At 37.9% G+C, this 9105-nt stretch overlaps 1 long non-coding RNA gene across 1 annotated transcript; it reads left to right on the top strand.

The window, feature by feature from the left end:
• Positions 1-7392: 7392 nt before the first annotated feature.
• Positions 7393-8238, top strand: LOC140879444 (uncharacterized). The gene is made up of 4 exons (XR_012149419.1): positions 7393-7438; positions 7570-7674; positions 7765-7811; positions 8176-8238. It is a non-coding gene; the product is annotated as an uncharacterized lncRNA (long non-coding RNA).
• Positions 8239-9105: the final 867 nt, after the last annotated feature.

Here is a 9105-nt window from a genome sequence, read left to right as displayed (position 1 = left end):
ATGCAAAGAGATGGGCCATATGAAGAAGGATTGCCCTAATCGTGGTGGATCAGGTAGTGGTTCTCAAGCTACTATTCAGCAACGCCCTCAGTTTCCATCTCTTGGTCCGTCCAACTTGCGCCCACGTGTTCAGGGGCATGTCTTTGCACTCAACCAGGAGCAGGCCCATGCCGATAGTGAGCGCATGTTTTTACGTACGTTATGATTATGTGGTATACCTGCTTACATTTTGATCGACATCAATACATCGCATTCGTTTATCTCTGCACAATTTGTCAAGAAGTTTAGGTTGCCTTACATTTCCTTAGACATTATCTTAGTCGTATCGACCCCAATGGGTCAGGAAATTTTAGCTAAGAGTCTAGTGGTAGGATGCACTCTTGAGTTCGAGGGTCATTAGTTGTGTGCTAATCTGATGGTCTTAGCAATGGTCGATTTCGATTGCATCATTGGGATTGATCTCTTGACTACCTCTCGAGCTACAATGGATTGATACCAGAGGTTTGTCTAGTTTATTCCATAGGATGGTGATGTGTGGTAATTTTATGGTGATGTAGCATGACCCCCCGATGCTGATTGTATCTGCTTTGAGAGTCTGTCGTACCTTATAGTCGGGCGGAAAAGGCTACCTTGTCTATGCCATTGACATATACTCTGAGGGTTCAGATATTCAGGATATACCATTAGTCTGAGAGTTTTCGGATGTATTTCTTGATGAGATTCCGGGGTTAACTCTTCTCCGTGAGGTAGATTTTGGTACTGAGTTGATGCCACAGACAACATCGATTTCTCGAGTATCGTATTGTCTAGCACCGACAGAGATGAGAGAGTTGAAGCAAGGATTACAGAATCTGCTTTAGAAGGGTTATATCTGACCGATTGTTTCACCTTGGGGAGCCTCAGTTCTGTTTGTCAAGAAGAAATATAGTTCAATGCATCTTTGCATTGACTACAGGCAGCTGAATCAAGTGATAGTCAAGAATAAGTATCCTCTAACACGCATAGATGACTTGTTTGATCAGCTTCAAGGGACTTCCGTGCACTTCAAGATTTACTTGAGTCCTGGGTATAATCACTTGCGGGAGATGAGGATATTCATAAGACATCATTTCATACGAGGTATGGTCACTATGAGTTTTAATTGATGCCTTTTGGACTGACGAATGCCCCTGCAGTCTTCATGGATTTGATGAACATGGCTTTCCAAAAATACTTGGATAAGTTTGTGATCATTTTCATTGACGACGTCATCCTGATCTACTTGCATAGCAATGACGAGCACGTTTATCATCTCAGGATAGTCTTACAGATTTTGCGAGAAAGACAATTGTACGCTAGTGTGAGTTTTGGATTGACCGATTTGTCTTCCTTGGTCATGTGATCTCTAGAGATGGAGTTTCAGTGGATCCTAGAAAAACAGAGGCGATTTTGAATTGATCATGGTCGGAAACAGACTTCGAGATTCGTAGCTTTTTGGTACTAGCAGGATACTACCATCATTTCATTGAAAATTTCTTGCAGATAGCTAGACCATTGAATCAGATGACGAGGAAATATGTTCCTTCCATCTGGTCTATAGACTATGGGGACAGTTTCCGCGAGCTGCGATGTCGTTTGACGACAGCTCCTGTGTTAGCCTTCCGTCTGGTTCTGGTGACTTTATAGTCTACACCGATGCTTTTCTTCAGGGTTTAGGGTATGTGTTGACTCAAAATGGGCATGTGATTGTCTATGCCTCTAGATAGCTGAAGACTCACAAGAAAAATTACCTCGTACATGACTTAGAGTTGGCAGCCATTGTTTTCACCCTGAAGATTTGGCGACATTACTTGTACAGCGAGAGGTTCGAGATCTTTTCGGACCACAATAGTTTGAATTACCTATTCACTCAGGTAGAGTTGAATATAAGGCAGCGTCGTTGGATGGATCTTTGAAGGATTAAGACTATGAGATCAATTACCATCTAGTTACTTCAAATCCGGCTGCTGATGCACTTATTCGCAAAGTGTATGTGAGTTCCCTTCGTACCAGTGCAGTTTCTCGATTAGTACAAGAGTGTTGTTCCTTGGGATTTACTTTCCACCATAAGAAGTAATAGCAGGAGATTCGAGTTTCTTCAGTGCTTGCAGAGCCAGCTTGTACACCCGCATCAGGGAAGCACAATTCTTAGATCTGAAAACTCAGAAGTTAGCTTGGTTAGCTCAGGAAGACAGTACATCTGGTTTTCACCTTCAGTAAGATGTTTTGTTGGGTCTTTCAAGGCGTGTGTTAGTTCTTGATGACTCCACATTAAGAGACGAGTTCTTATCTCAGGCACATCGCAATAGATTCTCTATTCACCCAGGAATCATCAAGATATACAATGATTTACGGATGAGATTTTGGTGGAAAGGTTGAAGCGTAGCGTTTACCAGTTTTTATCACGATGCCTTATTTGTCAGCAAGTCAAGGCATAGTTCAGACAACCCGGATTGTTGCTTCAGAGTTTAGAGATTTCTAAGTGGAAGTGGGAGCACGTGACAATAAACTTTGTTAACCACTTGCCCTTGTCTTCGAGGAATAGTGATGTGATTTGGGTTGTTGTAGACTGGTTGTCTAAATTTGCACACTTTCTACCATATAACCGAGACTTTTATTTCGATCGGATGGTGTGACTGTACGTTAAGGAAATTGTATGACTGAATGGATTCCTTTGAGTATTGTCAGTGACAGAGATCTGAGGTTTACCTCCAGGTTTTGTGGGGTAGTTTCCAGCGTGCTTTGGGTACTTCTATGAGTTTGAGTACATCTTATCATTCGGACACCGATGGTCAGTCAGAGTGGATGATTCGCACCCTTGAGGACATGCTCAGAGCTTTTTTGATGGATTTTGGGCTAGCCTGGTAGGATCATTTCCCTTAGTTGAGTTTTTGTATAATAACAGCTACCATCCCAGTATTGGCAAGGAACCTTTTGAGATTTTGTACGGACGTCGTTGTTGAACACCGTTGTTTTTGGATGAGGTTGGCGAGCATCATGTTGAGAGACCAGAGTTGGTCCAGCATATCGCTGACAAAGTAGTGTTGATCAGACAAGGAGTTAGAGCTGCTGAGAATCGGCAAGCCAGTTATGCCAACACGCAGCGTAGACCTCTACAGTTTCAGCCTGGTGAGCACTTTTTTCTGAGAGTTTCACCTTTCCGAAATTTTATGAGGTTCGGATTTAAGGGTAATTTATCGTCGTGGTTTATAGGGCCATTTGAGATTCTCGAGAATGTTGGGGATGTAGCCTATCAATTTGGCTTTTCCGCCCTATCTTTCCACCATTCATGATGTGTTCCACGTATCCTTATTGAGACAGTACGACATGGATGAGTCACATGTGTTGCATCCGACGAAGGTTCAGTTAGATCAGGATATGTCGTACGTGGAGAGACCCCTCAGGATCATTGGCTGGAAAGAGAAAGTACTTCGCAACGAGAGCATATCCCTAGTCATGGTGTAGTGGCAGCATCGAGGCATCGAAGAAGAAACTTGGGAGTTAGAGAGTTGTATGCGTTCGGAGAATTCCGAGTTTTTTTGAGAGATGTATCATCCTTTTTATTTCAGAACTTGTACTTGTAAGAATTTCGGAAGTAATAAAGACATTTTACCACTTTGATTGAGTATCCTCAGGTTTGCTTTTGAGGGTGAAATCTCTTAAGTTGTGGATAATGTAGTAACCCGTACCCCATTTTGCGAGCTTAAAAGTTTAGCATGATTAAGGGATACTAATCTAAATTAGTCAAGAGATTAATCGAATAAAAAATGTGGAATCAAGAACTTGGAACCGCTGAAGAGATTGGACCTTCCAAAGTGGGTTCAGAAGAACCGAACCATAGAAGCTGAGATCGGAAGCAGAGGGTGGGTTAGGACCTTCCGAACATGAGATCGGAGCTTTCGAAGGTTAGGACATTCTCACTATTGATGTGTCGCCATTGTTTGGACAAGCATACACATGCATGAGATCGGAACTTCCGAAGTAGAGATCGGAGCTTCCGACTTGCACAGTTCAAAGTGTGGCATCGGGCAGAGATCGGAACTTCTGATTGAGAGATCGGAGTTTCCGAATGTTGCCTATAAATATGGCATGCGAGGCTCACATTTCACTTTCCAATTCACTTGTTTTCCCTCCCCTTCTTGGTGGTTTTTGAAGGTTTCTAGCCATCTAGTCAAGGCTCGGGTGTTAGCGAGGTGTTTCCATTGTCGCAGGGGAGTTGGGCCTAGGAGTTAGGGCTTTTGATAGCAAAGAGCTGACTTCGGACGTAGGTATAACCCTAGATCCTTGATAGTATTAGAGGATATCTATTAGCTTAATAAAGGCTTTTAGATCAGTATTAGTGATATGATAATATCTTCTTGTAGGCGTGGACCCTAGACTTGTGCTACTAGGACTGCCTTAGTGAGGTACATAAGTACTGATTGAGATAGGCAGCGAGTATGCATGCTTATATGTTGCATTTTATGTTCCATGATACATGTTTTATCACTTTGATATGTTGGGGATCGGTTAACTCATGCCCGAAAACGCAGCGGAATTTCAAAATTTTATAGTAAACACCAAGCACTTGTGTAGCATTCAAAATCATCAAACATCCATAGGGTGTTTTAGAAGATTTTACCTATCAATCTCAAAAGATTGATTTATCACTAGTAGAATTTTCGTATTTTACTTCGGCACAAATTACTTTGGTAATTATTAATTTCGAAGTAATATGTAATGATCAACTTCGGTAAAAAGACATATGAAGTAAAAACACACATTTTACTTTAGCATTTACAAAAACACGGGCTTCAATTATTTTTTGGGAACATATTACTTCGGCATATTTTTTTTTGAAGAAGTAAAAAGTTAAAAAATAAGTTTTTTAATGATAAGTGGTGAATTAAATTCCTTTCACTCTTTCTAACCTTTAATTATAAAATTATCTGCTCATTTACTTACGATCCGTAAAAACAAAAACTCCATCTCCTTCCTTTCAACCCTAGCGCTCTGCCGATTTACAACTCCAGCCGTCCACCACCGCTCGGAGCTGCTCGCCAACGGAATAATTCAAAAGCCCAACGTAGGAATCCTTCTCTTTTCCTATCGATTCAGGTTTTAAATGTTTTGGATGGGTATTCTATTTTTTTTACCTGAAATCGGGGTCTGTTATTTTTTTTTACATCAATTCGTGTTTCCTCCAATTTCTTCACTTTCACGTTGTTTATTCTCCAATGATGCTCTACGTTTCGTGTTTTTAGGGTTTGTGGTTTCAATATCCGTGTAACGTGAAGCGAAAACCCACCCTCTTGGTTGCATTTTTGCTATCGCGCACTTGCACGAATGGAAACTCACTCAGTCAAGCATTGATGCAATTTGGTGTGTTGTAGCAACCTTAAATTTTTAAATGGACCTCGAGTAAATTTTTTTTTGTTTGAAGTTCTTGCTTATTCTGCTTTGGACTCCTACACACACACATACGCACTTTGTTTGTGTGTGATTTTATGTGCAACTACACATGCCTTTATTTATGATTGGCTATGGACCAATCTTCAATTTAAAATGGTTGGATATGTGGTGGTATACGTTGATATGGCATTTATGTGATTCATTGATTTATATGACAACTAGATCTATGATATCTGTTTAAAGAATTGTTATGCTCTGTTTATTTATGTGGACATAGATTAGATCTAGGATATGGAATTTATGTGATTCATTGCCTTGCAATTGTTTTTATTACACACAAATATAAAAATATTATATTAGACCGCATCTTTTTTCTGATCTTTTAATCACTTTCTTTCTTCGATCATATCGAGGGATTTCGAGTCTTGCGGCAGCTCATGGGCTTTAGACGGCGGCGACTAGTTTTGCTGCTCCTCTTCTTCCTGCTGGTGTCCTCTTCCGCCAGTGTTCCTGCTTCAAGCAATATCATTTATGCCTCGAAAACTCAAGTATTTATTATATATGTATATATGGTGCTTGATCCGTGGATGAACTGCATTTATTATTACATTTTCAAGTTTTTTGAAAAATAATAAAATAAAGCAGTTTTGTGGATTAATCAAAGTGATGTTTGGCTGCAGGAGCTTGAAATCAGGGAAGGATGAAGTTCAATTTCCTAGGAATTTGCAGTACCAGGTGTTATTATATTTCAATTTACATCAAATGGATGATGATGACATTAAATATTCTTTTTTATTTATATGGTTTTTTTTTTTGGTTTTGAAGATATGGGTTTTGTTTGGGATTGAATTAAATGAGGCTAGATTGTATGCATTTGTTGAGCTTAAATGCAAACTTGATTATATGTGCAAGTTTGAGGTTTTATGAATTTATAAATTCTTATATTGAAATCATATTTATAATATGCTTGGATCAAAGATTAGGGAAATTGTGGTGGATTCTTGGAAATGGAAGGATTGTTAGCAAGGAGATTAATGAACATTGAGCTTGCAGACTATCCAGAGACTTGGTCATGATTATTAGTATTTTTGCACTCCACGAGTTTGCATTCTGAATTCCATAATTGAAAATTGTTGTCGGTATAAAGGATTTACTTATATCATGTTCGCATTTGGCGGAACTTGCAAAGCTTGAATTTCTGAATGTGAATTGGTGCAATTGCATCACTGACCCAGATATGAAAGCTCTCTCAGGTAACTCCCTTTTAATTTTTATTTATGTACCCTTCAACTTAGGAAATGATGAAGAAAATACTGGAATATGTGAAAGACCAGTTGCCTTATTTTCTTCAATTTGTCAGCATATGGAGGGCTGTCCTGTTATGGTTCTATGTCTCGAGTCACTTATAGGTATATTTTGTGTTTGTTTTCTAGTGTCTACTTATACTTTCCAGCTTGCTGTTCAATTTTTATCAAATGATTTTTGTGTTCCTGCAGCTCTTGATGCCTTGTTGTTTTTGAATCTCAGTAGATGTAATTTGACTGACGATGGTTGCGATAAATTTTTATGTAATTTGGGCGCGCTTTTAACAACATCGAAAAGCACAACAGTTTTCTGCAGCCTACGACAACGGATAAAATCCGTTGTCTTTAGCCGTTTTCTTGTAGTGGATCTGCTTGTTTTTTGTTTGAATTTTTTGAGCTTTAGTTAATGTTTGAGATTTAGTTAATTTGATACCACCTCTGTCCACTGCTTTTGCATGCTAAGTTTAAATAATTTATCACACAAACTCTCATTTTATTTCAATAATGTTTGTGGATTCATCTTAATTTGATTTATCTCATCATTTCTTACATCCCATTTCATATCATTGATAGAATTTTCTTAGTTTTGTCAATGACAACATAATTTATTTAATGATTATATTTAGGGTGTTGCTTATTCTTGCGTTTGACTTATGCACTGGTCTTTTTTTCTTAGGAGAGGTAAAGAGGTACTAATTGCCGCTAAACCTATCGTGATATCCCTGGTGAGTTCCCTTGTCCAAGCGATTTTGTAGTATATGACAGGAATTTAATGAGTGTTGAATGTATTAGCCTGTATTAGGAGTTCCCTTGTTCCAGCTATTTTGGAGTGTTGAATGTATTAGCCTGTCTGCAGAAACATCTTGATGATCAACCTGTGACAAGGGTTCAGATAAGCACCATGACTGTTAAGGACAATCTAATGGTGACTGGTGGTTTTCAAGGAGATCTCATCTACAAGGTAAACTACAAAAAATATGGTAATAGACTACACTAGTCTTGGCTGTTTGATGTGTTCATCCTTAAACATTGATTTTTACTTTTTTACTAGAACCAAAATGCAGATGAAGCTATCCTCAAACATCTGGACTTACAAAGGTCAGTTCTTATTTGTTTTTTTTTAAATCTTCTATTCATACTTTCTCTGTACTTTTGTTATATCATAGACGTACATAATTTCTATGAACACATGTTTTTTGGGGTTCCTTGTATTGTATCGTATCATTCTTTCATATATGAATGATCTGTAGAATATCGAAATTTATTTCCTTAACCGCATTATTTTCCTGAATATATACATGTAAATTTTCAGTGTTTCCAAGTTTCCCAATTTACAAAAACGGACCAAGCGAGCTGAGAATTTTGACAATTACCTAACAAACTCCGTTAGTAACAAACATTTGATACCTGCTTTTGACTGATTTCTTTTTGTACAATGGCTGATGAATGTCTGATTCTGCAGGTTCAAATTGCAATGGTGGGGAAGTATGTTGGGATGGCAGATTCATATCTATCTGTTGTTAAGGTGAGATAATAGATATTTTTGTAGTATCTATATTCAGCTGATGTCTAATATGCCGACACGCCAGTGGATCACATGACAATTTGGAGGAATTTTATTTTTGCTTATATTTTATGCAATGGTAAAATGTATGTATCGCTTCAAAAAAATATATATGTATCAACTTTATGTTTTCAAGTGTTTAGCTTTGTTTTAGATCCCATAGTTTTTAGTATACTCCATGAATAATGAATAATCGGATGGTTTATTAGATGAGAACCAAATCTCTTGCTTTATTTCCAGGCTCTTCTCCATGTCTGGATTGCATGTTTGTTGAGACCTGCTATTGATTGGATTGCGGCTTCAGATCATGAGGATGAAAGTGCAGAATCGGTAAAAACGTCAAACAATTGCATGACAAGATTCTCAAATTTTTAGCTTAAAATATTTGTTTTCAACTATTTTTTCCTATTGCATTCACTGGAAGTTCATAGTGATTAGATCAAGTGGAAGGATGAAATCAAGAAAAAATAATTTTTGATTAAAGTCTGTCATTGTTATTAATTATTTTTTCAGGACCTGAATATAGGCGTTGCATTATATATGGATTGCTTTTGGAGGTGATGGTTGGCTTTACGAGTGGGTGGGCGAAGTACAGGGCCGACCTGAATGTGTTTGGGTTTTGCGTGTTAAGTTTAGAATATGATTTGCATCTATTGACTTGTACAATTCTATGCTTTGTTCACGCCTCTAGTCCTAGTTTCTGAATTTATTTTTTTTTATATTTTTTTGTAGTGTGCATTGCAATAGAATTTAATTTCGAGTGATTTGTAATACTAAAAAATTGTATATTAAATTTTATTTTTGAAATTTTAAATTTTGGTTTATTTA

The sequence above is a fragment of the Henckelia pumila genome, chromosome 2 (genome assembly GCF_033568475.1).
Source record: "Henckelia pumila isolate YLH828 chromosome 2, ASM3356847v2, whole genome shotgun sequence".
Classification (NCBI taxonomy): domain Eukaryota; kingdom Viridiplantae; phylum Streptophyta; class Magnoliopsida; order Lamiales; family Gesneriaceae; genus Henckelia; species Henckelia pumila.
This window is presented reverse-complemented; position numbering and strand designations above follow the sequence as displayed.